A 19,894-nucleotide genomic window follows, 5' to 3' on the forward strand; every position below is an offset into this window, starting at 1 on the left:
ACTGGGGTGTAATTGTTTATAAAGCACTTGAGATTCTCAGATGAAAAGTCCTATATAAGTTCACATTTGCATTCTATTGGTTTGGACTTGGAAAGTCACTCTTACAATTTATAACATGGTTATGTTGAAGTTTCGATTGTGATGCATAATCATAACTTTAATGGGTTGTGTATTCTACTGTGTATGCTGGCTTTGCTCTCCATTATTTGGTTATCTTTGCAGTGTGAAAAAGTCATATAAAAGCGAGAGAGCAGGCAGGCAAAGTGTACTGCAGCATATTTTGCAAGCTTTTGGTAGACCCAGATGTATAAGGTTCATTTAGAGCTGTCTTTTTACAAGATACATATGACTTGAATAAAATATATATATATTTGCTGTACTTAAGCTATCTGGGTTTTTTGCAGCCTAGATTAATAAAGGTGAGATTGCTCTATGCACTGCATTAGTTGTTGACATGTTTATGATGCGGTCTGATTGATTGTGTTGTGGCTTGCAATGCAATTGGTTTATGGAAAGAAAAGAAATGAAATCAAGCTCCCAATAAATGGAATTGGAAATATTTTTAAAACACCTACTACTGAGAGACATGATCAAACATGTTCTGTCAACATCTTCTGACAAATAATTAAACAAAACAGGCTCTCTACACTATGACAAGGTGGGTTTACTCTAAAGTAAACACTTGACTCTGTATTGATTTCTGCATAAATATTATATTTTGTATAATAGCTATTAATGACTATAATTTTAATACCATTAGATGTAAATTATGAAGCTTACAATCAAAGTATTTCTGGGAACTGGAATCAATGTTAACCATTAAAAGTTTGAAAATTTCAAAATGTGCATTATTTTTCAATAAGTTATTTTCAAAAGTACTGAACTGCATTTAAAATGTTTTCTTCTTAATTATTCTATCCAGAGAGAGCTCTGCTCTCTGAAATAATTACAGTACATTTAAAACTTGATAAAGAACAGACAGAGCCTTGTTTGAAAGTTAGAGTTTCTCATGAATAGTTTGTGGTATAATCCAATCTAAGGCAATTTCTGTTTGGAAAGATTGCTAATTTACTAAATATGGACTAGATTAGCTCTACCAAGTCATTTCTCCCCACCTCAAAAACCCGAAGAATCCTGGATCTAGTAGGTAGGACAAATGCTCAGTCTGAGTCTTTTAATGCAGTTGGTTTGGGGAGGGAAAAGTCTATTTGTACATTTCACTGGTTACTTTATAGTGCATTGTGAAATGTAGTATGTATGCAAGCCACTGCCAGAGAAAATACCTAGATGTGCTTCAGCCTTGTAAAAACGTGTTTTACAACTGTCAAAACAAAACTCTTTCTTGCCATAAAGTGCTGAGTGGATTGATTTATTTTCAGCCTGAACCTCTTAGCAAAATGGTGGAAAAGCACTGATACTTATTTATTAGATGGGTTCTTAAGGTATCTTATGTCAATGTGCAGTAATGGCTGTTGCCCGTTACATTATGTGTGTACCATTTTCTAAAAACTAAAGTAAATTACCTCTGTAGCAAAGAGAGAAGAGCTGCATAAAACCAAGGCACACAGTAATAAGATGTCAACACAGATGATGAAGAGGTGGCAACATTTAGAAATAACCATAGCTTCCAGTTCCTTTTCCAAAAGAATGAGGAAGACCTGGTTGTTTATTGAGTGCTTGAGGCAGGGTTAAACTATTAATGGATAAACAAGTGGAGCTGTAATAGACAAGTATGAGGATATTATTTTTAGTTCTCAGTAAAAAAGAGGGAAAAGTATGAGGCAAAGCCACAATGACTTTAAGTGTTCCTTAAAATGAATGAAAATGAGTGAAAATGAATGCCATCAATGAGATGATTAAAATTTCAATCTTCTGCTAGTGATTTGAAACGTAATCATTCTTATGAGGCGCACAAGACTATTATACTTTTATTCCAAAGGTAAATAAATTATAAATGGATGAGTTTAGAATAAAAATGAAAATAAGCTTAATGACAGAATGCAGGTTTAGCATCTTGTTAAAACTTTTAAAAAGCTATTTATTGGAGTTAGGCTTTTTAAACTGTTTTCCTATTTGTACCTTTCACATGTGGTTAAGAATTTCCATGCATATTTTTGAACATTTAAAAAAAAGAGGAAGTACTGGTATGATTCCACACTGAAAGCTGTATTCTGCTATGGGCTTAAAATAGGAAATACACTCATGTTTTCTCTACAAGCAGTTTAGTTTTGATGCCCTTTGAATTTTCTAAGTCGTTTTATGTTTTTTAAATACATTTGTAATTGGAAGAAATTGGTCTTTGGCTGAAATCTGTCAGGGTTTCTAACATTTTATTGTGTGTATGTATGTTTAAAACAGCATTTTGTATCTACACAACAGATATTGGCACAGAGGTGAACCTTAACTATATCTGGTATTGTCGGATGTTCTGTGGTACTAAATATTTAGGATAAAGCGTAATGTTTTTGCTCTTATTCTTCAAAACATGGTGGACACACATTTTTCTCCTTGAGAAAACAAAAAATTTCCCTATTTCAAAATGGCCGTCATCTCCCATTGTTCTCAGATTAATGCTACAGGCTGCCCTCAGCTGAGATGACCATGATTTCATTACAGCCTGTGCAACAGGAAACTTAGGCTGCCCTTAGCAATGATGGCCTCTGACTCCTGTTGTTCCCAACAGGAGTGAATCCAAGCTACCCTTAGGGAAGATGGAGGCCACCTATGCCTATCAAAAAGGAGACAATGGCATTGTGAGAAGTAAATGAATGTGGGAGGGCATGAGGCAAAAACTGGTATGTATGTGTGTGGGGAAATGTGGAGGGCAGGAATAGAAAACTGGCTGGGGAAGCTATGCAAAAGGGAGCCTGAGAAGATGGGATTAGCAAAGGCAGGAGGAATAATGTGAAGGGCAGGAGAAGAGGGATGGCAAATATGGGGGAATCCGAGGAGGATGGAAGAACAGAGAGAGAGTGTGAATGGGGCAGAGAAGAACAAGAAGTAGATAGGAGAGTGATAGGGAAGGGGGATGGAGGGTATAATGGCAGCTACTCCTCCTTCGGGGATAGGTAAGGGTAAGTGGAATCTCCTCCAAGTTCCCCGTTGAGAGGTTTGTGTTTGTGTATTTAAGATTAAATTGTGAACCTGAAGTGATCAATGGAAGCAGAAGACTTCCCTCTAAAGGCTCAAAAATCTGAAGGCCAATGGAAAACAACCTGAGATTTATTATTTTTATTGAAGTCTTATGATTTTTAAGCAAGTTTGCTATTTGGTAGTCTGAGTCACGATTTTTGAATGCTTGTGACTGGCAATACAGTTATTCCTCACCCACACCACCACCAGTTCCTTCCACCACAATAGCCACATATCTCTTCTCCCCTATGTCCTAGCCCCTAGAAACTGCAAGAGGAGAAAAGGAAGCTCCCCTTTAACTCTGTTACTGAGCCAGTCCGGGGTTTGATGATCTTCCCACCACAGGAGCAGGAGCTCACCACAGGAGCAGCTTCTTTGAAGCAAACCATGAGGGAAGTTTATTTGGCTCAAGACTGCCACCAGCTGCCATTCTGAGTCTGGGGTGAAAAGAGACATGAATTTGAAAACTGATGTGACAGCTAATACATTCGGGATACTGTTATAATAGCCAAACAACAAAATAGTAGGAGATCTTTGTAATCCCAGTGACACTGTTTAGCACCACTCTTACACCATGAGCAAGATAAGTCCTGTGCACATCAAGGTATAACTTAAATGTGGACTGTTGCAGCGTCTCCTAAATGATACAGACATCTGTCAATCACATGTCACACTTTGAAATCTGAATCTTAATCCATCTAATGCTGTACCCTAAATGTACATAATTGTGAGTATGACAGACAGAGTGCAGTGAGATTAGGCCCTCAGTTTTGGTAGCATTTGCAAATTTCTTCACATTTAGACTTTTGGAATTCTAGATGCTAGAGTGTCAGCCCTTGGCCAGGCAGGAAAGTAAAGCCCCGTTCACCTCCCTGCCTGGCCCTGCTTCAGTTGTGACTCTGATTTCAGGGGTCAGGGAACTCAGGAACTACTCCTCACCCTGTAAGCAAGTGGGTAGGGAGTTGAAGGAGCCCTAGTCTTGTCCCCCTCTAAATTGCCGGCTACGCAAGCTGGCTGGGTGCACAGCAGGGAGCAAGCTAGTCTATGGAAGGCTAACATCTTTCAATGAGCAGCATCCTCTCCAAGCAAGGGGGAGCAGGGGAGGAATTGGAGGTCTCTGCTCCTGGGGCACAATAGCTATGCGCTATCCACTGCTCAGGGCAGATTTTAAAGTTACATTCTATCCCCACATAAGTACAAATTTTTATTAGTTTTAGCATAAAAGAATCTGTCATGAAGTTTATAAAGCTGTATATTCTTTATAATAATTATTTATTATTAAGCAACCCATTTGCAAACACCTAGAAGATAATAAGGTGATAAATAACAGTCAGCATGGATTCGTCAAGAACAAATCGTGTCAAACCAACCTGATAGCTGTCTTTGACAGGGTAACAAGTCTTGTGGATGGGGGGAAGTGGTAGATGTGGTATATCTCGACTTTAGTAAGGCTTTTGATACTGTCTCACATGACCTCATAAACAAACTAGGGAAATGCAACCTAGATGGAGCTACTATAAGGTGGGTGCATAACTGGTTGGAAAATCATTCCCAGAGAGTAGTTATCAGTGGTTCACAGTCTTGCTGGAAGGGCATAACAAGTGGGGTCCCACAGGGATCAGTTCTGGATCTGGTTCTGTTCAATATCTTCATCAATGATTTAGATAATGGCATAGAAAGTACACTTATAAAATTTGCGGACAATACCAAGTTGGGAGGGGTTGCAAATGTTTTGGAGGATAGGATTAAAATTCAAAATGATCTGGACAAACTGGAGAAATGGTCTGAAATAAATAGGATGAAATTCACTAAGGACAAATGCAAAGTACTCCACTTAGGAAGGAACAATTGGTTGCACACATACAAAATGGGAAATGACTGCCTAGGAAGGAGTGCTGCAGAAAGGGATCTGAGGGTCATAGTAGATCACAAGCTAAATATCAGTCAACAGTGTAACGCTGTTGCAAAAAAAGCAAACATCATTCTGGGATGTATTAGCAGGAGTATTGTAAGCAAGACACGAGAAGTAATTCTTCCGCTCTACTCTGCGCTGATTAGGCCTCAGCTGGAGTATTGTGTCCAGTTCTGGAAAGATGTGGACAAATAGGACATTTCAGGAAAGATGTGGACAAATTGGAGAAAGTCCAGAGAAGAGCAACAAAAATGATTAAAGGTCTAGAAAACATGATCTATGAGGGAAGATTGAAAAAATTGGGTTTGTTTAGTCTGGAGAAGAGAAGACTGAGAGGGACATGATAACAGCTTTTTCAAGTACATAAAAGGTTGTTTCAAGGAGGAGGGAGAAAGATTGTTCTTCTTAACCTCTGAGGACAGGACAAGAAGCAATGGGCTTAAACTGCAGCAAGTTGGACATTAGGAAAAACTTCTTAACTGTCAAAGTGGTGAAGCACTGGCATAAACTTCGTAGGGAGGTTGTGGAATCTCCATCATTGGGGATTTTTAATGGCAGGTTGGGCAAACACCTGTCAGGGATGGTCTAGATCATGCTTAGTGCTGCCTTGAGTGCAGGGGACTGGACGAGATGACCTCTCGAGATCCCTTCCAGTTCTATGATTCTAGGATTTCTATTTACTAAAGACTCTATACTGGCGATACCATGGGATCCTGGAGAGCAGTTCTACTTATGATCATTTTAAGCGGCCCCACGCCTGAAGGCCTTGGGGGCATATGATGCAATATTATTAAAATGTACAATGAAAAATGGCAGCATGTCCCAGAAAACTGCTGACACATCTGTATCCACAGAGTGCTGTTATACTGAGTGAGAGGGTTTTGTACCACGGTGTAGCATTTTACTGAGTAACCAATTTTTACATCCTGTGGTGCGTACTTCTGAAGATGAAGTATTGCTGATGCTGCTACAGGTACTGTAAAGGAAAGTTAATACCATCTTTTAGGGAGATCACAGTTATGGTGATCTATCTGGAAATCCTTCTGGACAAGTGATGAAATAGCAGATGCAAAACATGAACGCTGAATTGCTCACCAGGGAATGGATAACAGGAGAGTTTAAGCGTCCCTTAATAGTCCTTTCTGTAAGGATTACCTACATTTCCCTCCACAGATACAGTTCTATTCCTATGATAATTCCTAGTCAATTGCAGTACCAGAATGGCAGTGAAAAAGAAGTTTCTAAGCAGTGATGATTAAAATTTATACCGCTATTATGTCCTTATTATAAAACCTCTAAAGAAAAATAGAAATTGATCAGTGGTTAGGTTATGCATTTCCTGTCTGTCTCTTTACTGTATCTCTACTGTTCTTTCTCCTAAATCAAACTGTTCAATCCAAGAAAACAACTATTGAAACAGAAAAATTTGAAAATTGTGGACAGATCAGATTTTCAATATCAGTCAGCATTTTTGGTGTAAATTGACTTATGCAAATAGGAGGTGTGACCAAATACAAAATAAAATTAATGCAGGTTCTTTGGTTCCTGTCACCTTCAACGCACATGGAGATGCATCATGTTAGTCTGTGCCATATGAGAGTGAGAACTACATGGGCGATATGTCAATGTGCTGTAAAAGTGCTATGCCACTTACCGGCATGCAGGCTTTACTTTCAGCGACATTGAAAGGGGTAACAAGGGTAACTAAGGTGGAGCAGTATGTTCACGCTTTACACCACATAGAGAGGGATGCAAACATGGAAAATACATAATTTGCCTCACAGTTACTGATCTATGCCAATTTGAGCTGCACTGTCAAAGTGTAAACATAAAAAATGTATCTCTGGTGTCAGAGATCTATGTCTCTGCTAATTTCTGTTTTATGTTGATTGTTGAGAACTGGCAAGAAAGTTGTAAGGAAACCTTGGTAGAACTCACAGTTGCTATTGGAGTCTGGATGGGTATCGGAGTCAGGATAATTTGTCTGGCATTCCTATTAATAAGAAGAAACAATTAGTGACCATCCGAGTCTATTCTGTGTCTCAGTACACTAGTCTGCAGTGCCCCTCACTTAATTTTTTCTTATTGTAAAAAGGGTGCAAGTTATTTTTTAGATATTCTTCTAAACTTTTGGAGTGCTTAGAATTCATTTCATTAAGATGGTGGCCTAACTGGAAATCCTTTTAAACAAGTGATGAAATAGTTGTGGTCTGGCTAAAGGACAGATGATGGTACTTCTTACATTTCATTACTGGTAATGAATGTAGCTAAGGGACTGCATGGAAGGAGACCTCATCATCTGCATGTAGTCATTACGATCAAGATCTGTAATTTTAATAAAGCAAAGATCAGGTTAGTGTTTGTAATTAGATATACTGTACTGTGTAAAGCAGTATGTGCATGTAGAAAATATTAACCTTAATTTGTGAAATACTGCCCATCTCTTATGATGTCATTGGTTACAGCAGCACTGAATGCTTGTATAATAAAGAAATAACTATATAGTCAATTGCAAAAAAACATTTCAGTGAGAGAGAGGGAGAGAGAGATACAGAACAGAAAGTTGCACAAACTGAAATTAAATCAGGCATCCCTTACTATTACATACTTTTTAAGCCACCTGTCATAGAAGGGACACAGCCACAACATTAATGTGGGATTTGATTATATTCTCAGGATTATTTGTTACACAGATTTGAAAAATAAATTAAAACATATGGGGGATTAAGAGGCAGTGTTTGGCTCTAATACGTGGTGGATCCATACAGGGACTACTCCATGGAGAGAACAGAGATTATCAATACTTTATAATAGCAGATCCCTGCTTGGAAGTGTGTTTAGAACAGGAAACAACCTGAGAACAAACAGCAATAATGCACTGCCCTAGGAACAAAGAAAAGTTGCAGAAATGTTTATTTTCCTTCTGCGAGTGTCTGACAGATGTTATCTTTAGAGATACATACTCAAACGGACACCCTCAGAGGAAGACTGATTGAAATGGTTGAAATTAGGGCTGTTAACCGATTAAAAAAATTAATTGCGATTCATCACACTGTTAAACAATAATACAATGCCATTTATTTAAATATTTTTGGGTTTCTACATTTTCAAATATATTGATTTCAATTACAACATAATACGAAGTGTACAAAGTGCTCACTTTGTATTTGTTTTTTATTACAAATATTTGCACTGTAAAAATTATAAACAAAAGAAATAGTATTTTCTAGTTCAACTAATACAAGTACTGTAGTGCAATCTCTTTATCATGAAAGTTGAACTTACAAATGTAGAATTATATACAAAAAATAACTGCATTCAAAAATAAAACAAGGTAAAACTTTAGCACCTACAAGTCCATTCAGTCCTATTTCTTGTTCAGCCAATCATTCAGACAAACAAGTGTGTTTACAATTACAAGAAATAATGCTGTCAGCTTCTTGTTCACAGTGTCACCTGAAAGTGAGAACAGGCGTTCACATCACACTGTTGCAGCCGGTGTCACAAGATATTTACATGCCAGAAGTGCTAAAGATTCATATGTCCCTTCATGCTTCGTCCACCATTCCAGAGGATGTGAGTCCATGCTGATGACAGGTTCTGCTCAATAACAATCACAGAAGATTAGGGTTGGAAGAGACCTCGCGGTCATCTAGTCCAACCCCCTGCTCAAAGCAGGACCAACACCAACTAAATCATCCCAACCAGGGCTTTGTCAAGCTGGGCCCTAAAAATCCTCTAGGGATAGAAATTCCACTACCTCCCTAGGTAACCCATTCTAGTGTTTCACCACCCTCCTTGTGAAATAGTTTTCCCCAATATCAAACTTAGACCTCCCCCACTGCAACTTGAGACCATTACTTCTTGTTCTGTCATCTGCCACCACTGAACAGCCTAGCTCCATCCTCTTTGGAATCCCCCTTCAGGTAGTTGAAGGCTGCTGTCAAATCCCCCCTCATTCTTCTCTTCTGCAGACTAAATAAGCCCAGTTTCCTCAGCCTCTCCTCATAAATCATGTGCCGCAGCCCCCTAATCATTTTTGTTGCCCTCCACTGGACTCTCTCCAATTTGTCCATATCCTTTCTGTAGTGGGGGTGGTGGTGGTCCAAAAGTGGACGCAGTACTCCAGATGTGGCCTCATCAGTGCCGAACAGAGGGGAATAATCACTTCCCTTGATCTGCTGGTAATGCTCCTACTAATGCAGCCCAATATGCCGTTAGCCTTCTTGGCAACAAGGGCATACTGCTGACTCATATCCAGTTTCTCGTCCACTGTAATCCCCAGGTCCTTTTCTGCAGAACTGCTGCTTAGCCAGTCGGTCCCCAGCCTGTAGCAGTGCATGGGATTCTTCTGTCCTAAGTGCAGGACTCTGCACTTGTCCTTGTTGAACCTCATCAGATTTCTTTTGGCCCAATCCTCCAATTTGTGTAAGTCACTCTGGACCCTATCCCTACCCTCCAGCATATCTACCTCTCCCCACATCTTAGTGTCATCCGCGAACTTGCTGAGGTTGCAATCCATCCCATCATCCTGATCATTAATGAAGACGTTGAACAAAACTGGCCCCCTGGACCGACCATTGGGGCACTCCGCTTAATACCGGCTGCCAGCTAGACATTGAGCTGTTGTTCGCTACCTGTTGAGCCTGATGATCTAGCCAGCTTTCTATCCACCTTATAGTCCATTCATCCAGCCCATACTTTTTTAACTTGCTGGCAAGAATACTGTGGGAGACCGTATCAAAAGCTTTTCTAAAGTCAAGATATATCACGTCCACTGCTTTCCCCATATCCACAGAGCCAGTTATCTTATCATAGAAGGCAATCATGTTGGTCAGGCATGACTTGCCCTTGATGAATCCATGTTGACTGTTCCTGATCACCTTCCTCTCCTCCCAGAGTTTCAAAATGGATTCCTTGAGGACCTGCTCCATGATTTTTCCAGGGAATGAGGTGAGACTGACTGGTCTGTAGTTCCCTGGATTCTCCTTCTTCCCTTTTTTAAAGATGGGCACTACATTAGCCTTTTTCCAGTCATCCGGAACTTCCCCCAGTCACCACAATTTTTCAAAGATAATGGCCAATGGCTCTGCAATCACATCAGCTAACTCCCTCAGTACCTGTGGATGCATTAGATCCAGACCCATGGACTTGTGCATGTCCAGCTTTTCTAAATAGTCCTTAACCTGTTCTTTCACCACTGAGGGCTGCTCACCTCCTCCCCATACAGTGCTGCCCAGTGGAGCAGTCTGGAAGCTGACCTTGTCTTGAAGACCGAGGCAAAAAAAGCATTGAGTACTTCTGCTTTTTCCACATCATCTGTCAGTAGGTTGCCTCCCCCATTCATTAAGGGTCCCACACTTTCCCCGACCACCTTCTTGTTGCTAACATACCTGTAGAAACCCTTCTTGTTACTCTTCACATCCCTTGCTAGCTGCAACTCCAGTTGTGCTTTGGCCTTCCTGATTACACCCCTGCATGCTCAAGCAATATTTTTGTACTCCTCCCTAGTCATCTGTCCAAGTTTCCACTTCTCATAAGCTTCCTTTTTGTGTTTAAGATCATCAAAGATTTCTCTGTTAATCCAAGCTGGTCACCTGCCATATTTGCTATTCTTTCTGCACATCGGGTTGGTTTGTTCCTGCGCCCTCAATAAGGCTTCTTCAAAATACAGCCAGCTCTCCTGGTCTCCTTTCCTCTTCATATTAGCCGCCCAGAGGAAATCCAAAGTAGTGCAGACCGACGCATGTTCATTTTTATGCCACCAACAGAAGGTTAATTTTCTTTTTTGGTGGTTCGGGTTCTGTAGTTTTTGCACAGGAGTGTTGCTCTTTTAAGACTTCTGAAAGCATGCTCCATACCTCATCCCTCTCAGATTTTGGACGGCACTTCAGATTCTTAAACCTTGGGTCAAGTGCTGTAGCTATCTTTAGAAATCTCACATTGGTACCTTCTTTGTGTCTTGTCAAATCTATAGCGAAAGTGAACACGTGCTGAGTCATCATCTGAGACTGCTAGAACATGAAATATATGGCAGAATGCGGGTAAAACAGAGTCAGAGACATACAATTTTCCCCCCAAGGAGTTCAGTCACAAATTTAATTAATGTATTATTTTTTTAATGAGCGTCATCAGCATGGAAGCATGTCCTCTGGTATTTCTGTGCCCTTTTCTTTTTAGCTTCACTGTGCCTCTAGGTGCCTATATGGGGACAGCTGCCTCAGAGGGTAGTCTAGACTTGTCACGCTTGGAGCTGGTGCATCCACATGCCTGGTTAAATGATGTGTGGACTTTCCTGCTAGAAGAAAGGAAACTTTCAGGTAGGCAAAGATGAATGTTCCTTTGTTATTTTTCCCGGATCTCAATACTGGACAATACTGTAAGACACAAGATCCTGGCTTCAATTCTCTTCCACTTTCCAAATGAAAAATGACTAACTAGATGGATTTGCTGAACTCCAGGCAACATGGATAATAATGCCACACTGTACTAATATTTATTACAAACCTCAGTCATTTAAAGCTATGACTATATAAATGTTCTGTAAATCTAGAGATGTCCTACATATGTAACAATAGTAAATCACTGCTTTGCTTTTATGCAGTATCTGGTTTAAAATTAATCAAAATAAATTTGTAAAAGTAGATTGGACCTTCGTTCATATATTTTAATACATCAAGGAAAAGTGTTTGAGATCTTAAATATGTGTGTCACGTTTCAGTACTAAGATCTGATGTACTAGGAACTAAAATGACTAGGGTCAACGTGGAAGTCAAGCCACAATATAATCTGTTGAAGATTTCTATCTACAGCACACTTTGATCTCTGTCCTTACATGAAGTAGGAAATATATGGTTTTGTAAGGCATTTCTAGTTCTTTTTACAATAGTTATAGTTAACCAAGTGTATTACCAGGAAAGACCTAGCTTTAGTTGTGCTTCCCTATAACAACAATTTTTAAAGCCTTCATCTTATTGCTGTTTTCTTATTTTGTGCAAATCTTAGAATCATAGAATCATAGAATATCAGGGTTGGAAGGGACCTCAGGAGGTCATCTAGTCCAACCCCCTGCTCAAAGCAGGACCAATCCCCAATTAAATCATCCCAGCCAGGGCTTTGTCAAGCCTGACCTTAAAAACTTCTAAGGAAGGAGATTCTACCACCTCCCTAAGTAACGCATTCCAGTGTTTCACCACCCTCCTAGTGAAAAAGTTTTTCCTAATATCCAACCTAAACCTCCCCCACTGCAACTTGAGACCATTACTCCTTGTCCTGTCCTCTTCCACCACTGAGAATAGTCTAGAACCATCCTCTCTGGAACTACCTCTCAGGTAGTTGAAAGCAGCTATCAAATCCCCCCTCATTCTTCTCTTCTGCAGACTAAACAATCCCAGTTCCCTCAGCCTCTCCTCATAAGTCATGTGTTCCAGACCCCTAATCATTTTTGTTGCCCTTCGCTGGACTCTCTCCAGTTTATCCACATCCTTCTTGAAGTGTGGGGCCCAAAACTGGACACAGTACTCCAGATGAGGCCTCACCAATGTCGAATAGAGGGGGACGATCACGTCCCTCGATCTGCTCGCTATGCCCCTACTTATACATCCCAAAATGCCATTGGCCTTCTTGGCAACAAGGGCACACTGCTGACTCATATCCAGCTTCTCGTCCACTGTCACCCCTAGGTCCTTTTCCGCAGAACTGCTGCCGAGCCATTCGGTCCCTAGTCTGTAGCTGTGCATTGGGTTCTTCCGTTCTATTCTTACCCTGTGCAGAGGGTCAACACAAGGCCTATATACTGATTATGTCTCACTAAAGCCCTGGTGGCACAATTCAGCTCACATTTAAGTCAATAGGAGTCTTTCCATTGACTCACTGGAGCAGGGTTGGCCCACAACATTTTGGCACCTGAGGTGGGGAGTGACGTCCCCATGCCCACTCACTTGGTCCAAAACTTTGAAAGGTCTCAATTCTGCCTTCTTCCTATTCTACTCCTCTCATGGTACTGCTCTGCTACCTACCCCAATAAAGGAGAACTAACAACTTTAAATGCCTTGTTCAAAAATTTTAAGTAACACTTCACTTTCAAACTCCTGAACAGCAAATGTAACTTTTCTTCTCTGCATAATAAACACTGGCATTTTTATCTGTTTGAATAATCAAAGTGGTGCTTTCTGTGCCTTCTTGCTTGCAAAGATTTGAACTGCTTCCTGAAGGTCCACAGTCTGAGCCAGCTCATGCTCTATGGATCATTAGACTGGAAGAGTTTGCAACAAAAACAGTGCAGCATTCTGGGGTTTTGAGTACATAAGCCATGGCCTCTCCACTTTGTCACCATTGGGGGTTTCACACCAATAATGTGTTGGATGGAAATGTCTATTTTCATTGTCTTTGGGGAACATGAAGTTTTTCACTTGCTATGGCCCATGCAGTACAAGGAAGTCCCTCAGGCTACTGCTCAAGTGGGTCCACAGTTCTGGTTCATCTAGACTTAAGGAACTAAACTCAGCAGCAGCTGTTTCTTGTGCCTCCACCGCACTCTTCTCTGATCTACACTTTTCTTCAGGAATGTGCACGGTTACATCCATTTGAGATGGCGATATGGACATTGCAGTAGCTGCCAGGTCACCTGCACTCTGACAAACTGGAAGATCAGGCATCTCCTCACCACTCACATCCTCATTGGGGCCGGAAGTCTCACCGTGAACATTTGTGTCCATGTATCTCAGGAGAGCTCCTTCCTGCTTAGATAGAAAAGCTTCCTTTGCTTTCTTTCTTTTTCTGAATGCTGCCTCAGAGGGGTGTTTTCTTCTTTCACTCATGACTGCTGTTCTGTGCCAGCTATAGTGGCTCTCAACGCTCAGTTGAAGGGAACAAATAAGCACTCTGGTAGCAGGGCCTGAGGGAGGGAAGATATCAGCGTCTTAAGGGCCTAACTGGCTTCTACTACTTCAGTTGACTGCCTGTGCTCCTCAAGTGGGTTCAGGGAAGCAGCAGGAAACAGGAAGCTCCCTGAGAAGCTGGTGTTAATCAGTCAAGGTGCCTGGGCATGCTAGAGAGGTACATAAGAGGCTCCTCCTCCTCTCTCTCCCTGCAGCTCCTGCTGCTTTCTGTTATTCTTTCTGACCTTTTCTACTGCCTGCCTGTTATGTCTCTTGTGCCCTCCTTCCTCCAGCACAGCACTCCACCATCTCTGTGCATCTAGAGCAGAGAGAATACATATGCACCAGCAGCAGACACAATTTTCTACACTCTGGGTCCTAGTAGCACCTCCCACTGTCTGGCACCTGAGGCGGCCGCCTCAGTTTGCCTTATGGTAAGGCCAGCCCTGCACTGGAGCCTGGACCAAGCTCTTATATTTTGCATAAACCTTCTAGTGATTGTCTGGACAAGGGCAATTTTCACCCATTGTGGAAATGCAGAATTTGTTTAAAGACGAGTAAACACCACTGACCATATTTTTACAGTTAATAGCTAGGCACAGAACACTCTTCCTTCTCTTAGACCCTACATCGTTTCTTCAACACATTAAAGTTTCATATGCATAAAGTGTTGTACTAGTCTAGAATTTGCATAAGACAAATGAAGCTGAATAGATAGGAATCAGTGAATCACCATGCCTAAATGATAATGCTTTCTGATAGAATCTTAATAAATGTGTCTGTAGGAGAAAAAAACTGCAGTCCTGTGTTTTTATTGCTTAATGTTTGGAAATTGTAGCGGCAGCCAATATTTCTACTATCATAATGCAGAAATGTAAAAGAAAGATGGTTAGGCATAGTGGACGATTATCTGTATTTAACAGCATGACAAGGACTGGCATTGTAATAATGTTTGATTTACACTTTAATTCAGAATTGTGTCCAGTCTTTTTTCTAGAGTGTCAAAGAAGAAGCTTTTTTTAAAAAAAAAAGTTTTTATAAAGGCTTTTGAATTTCTAGTGTGTCTTTTTTTCTAAATCCTGTTGCGATACTCAGTGGTTATGGCAGGACTATAATGCCAAGGAAGCATTTCCAAAGCAAAGTCTTCTCAGTGATGACTGTTGACCTTCTGTAGAGGTACAGAGAGTCGTTCCAATAATCTTTGTACAGTTTCCTCTGTCCTTACAGCAGGGGTGCACAAAGAGTGGCTGTTCGTAGTGTGTGCTGAGATCTGGAACAAAGTGCCAGTTACACCTGTTTGGAATCTGGACTGTCACAGCTGTTTTGGGGATCCATGTTGCCAACTCCACGTAGCAGGAAGTCATCAGACAAACCTGAAAAGTTGCAAGATGTAGCTCTTTATGCACTCTAAAGGAGTCAAAAATGTCACTAAACAAAATTTCCAGAGAATTATATTTTTGTTTATGCACCCAGGCAAGCATAGTCACAAAATCATTCACAAGCAGCTCAATAGTGTTAATAAAATCCATTCCATGCTCTTCTTACTACGTTGGCAGGGATGGTGTCCCTGGCCTCTGTTTGCCAGAAGCTGGGAATGAGCGACAGGGGATGGATCACTTGATGATTACCTGTTCTGTTCATTCCCTCTGGGGCACCTGGCACTGGCCACTGTCAGAAGACAGGATACTGGGCTAGATGGACCTTTGGTCTGACCCAGTAAGGCCATTCTTATGTTCTTATGTTCCTTTACACACCACATCAATGTCATTGTGTCTCAACTGAACGTGTCCTTGGAAGGAATTGCATTCCAGGGCTTCTTGGACTGAAATCACTATACTCTGCTGGTGAGGAAAAGAAGTTTGTGGAGGCTAATTAAATACTTCGCTAAAGCCTGGCACACTTTGGAGAGAGCAGCAAATTAACCAAAGCTTGTTTTTACACAGATGTGTTCTTTCTTGCTGCTCCATAGTGGGTAGCATACATTGTGATGCAGGGAAAGATGGCTAATGAAGCGGGCAGGATGGGGGAGCTAGGTTAGCTGGCAAGGAGAGCCACACAGATGGAAGGTGGGGTGGGATGAGACAGGGTCATGTGCCCCAATGGGGCAGGGGATACTGTGCCTCCAGGGATTAAGCCCTTACTATAGGATCAAAGGTGGAGCTAGCTTGATTTCGGCTCCTCTTTACACCTTGCCTGGGGTTAGCTGCCCAGCTCTTTTCAGAAATCAAACCCTGGAAGCAGGGGGATTGGGAAGGGGTCCAGCTAGTGGATTTTTGTTTTTAAATCTACTTTCTTGGCTCCCTGCAGCTCAGGTGAGGTGAATGCCGTCTTTCCCATGGCTCTGACCCCTTTCACTAACCTGTTGGCTCAAATCCAGGCTGGCAAGAAAGGGAGGCTTGGCTGAAATTAACCAACCCCAGTCGTACTGGGCTGCAGTGTACAGACGGATTAAAGTAAAACTAAGGTTTAATTTTGGTGAAATTCACCCTTGGGCAGAAGATAATGTGACACCCAAATCCCACTTATGCTGTATTTTGAGGGTTTGTACGATACGATAGGCCAGGAGTGGGCAAACTACAGCCCGCAGGCCGGATCCAGCCTCTCAGGGCTTTGGATCCGGCCTGCGGGATTGACACCCCCATGGTGCTGCGGGCCCCTCGCTGCTCCTGGAAGCAGGTGGCACCATGTCCCTAAGGCCCTGGAGGTAGGGCATAGGGCTCCGCGTGCTGCCCTCGCCTGCAGGCACTGCCCCCCGCAGCTCCTATTCGCTGAGAACAAAGAATGGGGGAGCCTGCCCTGGCCCCGGCACACCACTGCCACCCTGGAGCCGCTCCAGGTAAGCGGTGCCGGGCCAGAGCCCACACCCCGAACCCCTCCTGCATCCCAAATCCCAACTCCCTACTCTGAGCCCACCTGCCGCACCCCTCCTGCATCTCAACCCCCTGCCCTGAGCCCCCTGCCGCACCCCACAGCCCTCCTGCACCTCAGCCCCTGTCCTGAGTCCCCTCCCACGCTCCTCCTTGCACCCTTGCCCTGAGACCCCTTCCACACTTTGCACCCCCTCTTTCACCCCAACCCCCTTCCCAGAGCCGCCTCGTATACCCTGGACCCCTCCTCTGCCCCAACCCCTTGCCCTAAGCCTATTCCTGCACACCACAACTCCTCCCACACCCCACACCCCAACCCCCTGCCCCTGCCCTACATTCATGGCCCTGTATGCAATTTCCCCACCCAGATGTGGCCCTCGGGCCAAAAAGTTTGCCTGCCCCTGTGATAAGCCTTGTGTACAGGGAATTCTACATTCAGGGAATTGAACGTGGATGGTTTAAATAACTATATGAAATGGATACTGTCAGGGACTACATCACAAAGTAAAGTGTGTATCATCTGCCTCTTGGAGGACATAAACCTTCTGACCATTTGTGACCACTTAAGACTCTATATTATTTTTCAAAGATACAGGGTGCAAATCCCAGTATTGCAGCCAAATTCCAGTTAAGATAGCTACTTCCTACCTACTTAAATTCTCCCACCAATTTAAACTGGCTGTGGTACTGTTATCTACTTCTTGGCTTAAACTGTTCAGTGGTGCTACTGTGTTTAACGGCTGTTGCATCCCCTCAGCAGTGAGATCCCTTATTATGCTGAAATTAATGGTCCTCATCCAGAGAGGATCTGAGCACTACAAATCCCATAGACTAGAGGAACAATGCTCCAATAAGAGCGGAGGAGCTGCCGTGCTCAGCACCTATCAGGATCAAACCCAATGACTGTAAAGTGCTTTGAGAACCTCTGGTGCTGTAAGTGCGGATTCTTTGAACTCTTCACGGTTTACTAGAAAGAAGTATAATTCTCGGCAACATACATTAATTTTTCTCATTTATTCTTTCTATCTAGAAAATCATAATTAAAGGTAGAGTTTCATAGATTCATAGATATTTAGGTCAGAAGGAACCATTATGATCATCTAGTCTGACCTCCTGCACAACGCAGGCCACAGAATTTCACCCACCACTCCTGCAAAAAACCTCACACTTATATCTGTGCTATTGAAGTCCTCAAATCGTAGTTTAAAGACTTCAAGGAGCAGAGAATCCTCCAGCAAGTGACCCGTGCCCCATGCTACAGAGGAAGGCAAAAAATCTCCAGGGCCTCTTCCAATCTGCCCTGGAGGAAAATTCCTTCCCGACCCCAAATATGGCGATCAGCTTAACCCTGAGCATATGGGCAAGATTCATCAGCCAGATACTACAGAAAATTCTTTCCTGGGTAACTCGGATCCCACCCCATCTAATATCCCATCACAGGCCATTGGGCCTATTTACCATGAATATTTAATTACCAAAACCATGTTATCCCATCATACCATCTCCTCCATAAACTTATCGAGTTTAATCTTAAAGCCAGACAGATCCTTTGCCCCCACTGCTTCCCTTGGAAGGCTATTCCAAAATTTCACTCCTCTGATGGTTAGAAACCTTCATCTAATTTCTAGTCTAAATTTCCTGGTGGCCAGTTTATATCCATTTGTTCTTGTGTCCACATTGGTACTGAGCTTAAATAATTCCTCTCCCTCTCCAGTATTTATCCCTCTGATACATTTATAAAGAGCAATCATATCTCCCCTCAACCTTCTTTTAGTTAGGCTAAACAAGCCAAGCTCCTTGAGTCTCCTTTCATAAGACAAGTTTTCCATTCCTTGGATCATCCTAGTAGCCCTTCTCTGTACCTGTTCCAGTTTGAATTCATCCTTCTTAAACATGGGAGACCAGACCTGCACACAGTATTCCAGGTGAGATCGCACCAGTGCCTTGTATAATGGTACTAAAACCTTCTTATCCCTACTGGAAATACCTCTCCTGATGCATCCCAAGGCATGAAGTGCTACTTGTTTCCTTGGCTTTTTTTTTAAACTAACATTTTAATAGCAGTTAATGCTTTTAGGTTTGCTTCACTTGTGGCAAAGCCATTTTTAAATCTTCCTTTTTAACACCAAGGACCTGCTCTGCTTTTGTTGAAGTCCATATAAAATCAATCATTGGCTTCAAAAAGAACAGGATCAGGCCCTAACTTGGGGACGACCACTGAACTCTCAAATAGCAGACAAAGGCTAGGGGTAGATTCTCCAATGAAGAAGAATTTATTATGGCATATGTTGCTGCTATTATTGTTATAGTCCTGATGCTGGGCTCTGGCTGCGGAATGCTTGACGGAACTCAGGAGGGGTGTGTGCATACACAAAGATAGCTTTAAACCACTGTCATTCCCCTCTGATCTTAGGGACCAATCCTCTGGTGCCAATTAAAACAAGACTGACCATTATGGCAGCCACAATTGTGTCAGGGCTAGGCAATGTCCCCTTTCCCCCACCCACTGCCCCATTATGGTGGATCTACGTGATGAGAATATCCCCATGTGCCTGGATTAATCTCATCTGGTCAACTCAACTGTCTTTAGGTGCTTATGTTTTTTTTAATTATTATTATCACTGTTAACTAAAGCTGGTCAGGAATTTTCAGTTAATTTTTGTTTTTGTTTTAAAACATTGATTCATCAAAACAGAAAGGGACAGGTCCCTTTTGACAAATCTCTTGATTTGTAGAACATTTATTTAAAAAAAGTTGAAATGTCCCATTTTGAAATGGTCAAAATTAAAAGTATCTCTTTCCAGTTTGAAATGGCTTTTTGAAATTTTAGTTGATTTATAGAAAATAATAGTAAAAATTTAAAAAGTCAAAACTGAGTTTTGATTGACTTATGGGAATCAAAGTCAAAATCAAATTCCCTAATGGGAAGTTTATTTGGATTATTGGTTTATAAAATCTTTTGAGATTTTGACTTTTCATTCCAACTCAGGAGGCAAAAATTCTGAAATCTCAAAAACTCACTGAATGGGAGAATGGTTTTCACCCAGCACTACAGTTGACCAATCAGTTATGATTTCACTGAGCTATCCCCAGTGATACCTACA

General features: G+C 41.8%; 1 protein-coding gene across 8 annotated transcripts in view; it reads left to right on the forward strand.

Moving 5' to 3' along the window:
- Nucleotides 1-19,894, forward strand: part of IQSEC1 (IQ motif and Sec7 domain ArfGEF 1) — a 718,662-nt gene that overhangs the window by 249,655 nt on the left and 449,113 nt on the right. The window lies entirely within an intron of this gene.

Source organism: Caretta caretta, chromosome 7 (genome assembly GCF_965140235.1).
Source record: "Caretta caretta isolate rCarCar2 chromosome 7, rCarCar1.hap1, whole genome shotgun sequence".
NCBI lineage: Eukaryota > Metazoa > Chordata > Testudines > Cheloniidae > Caretta > Caretta caretta.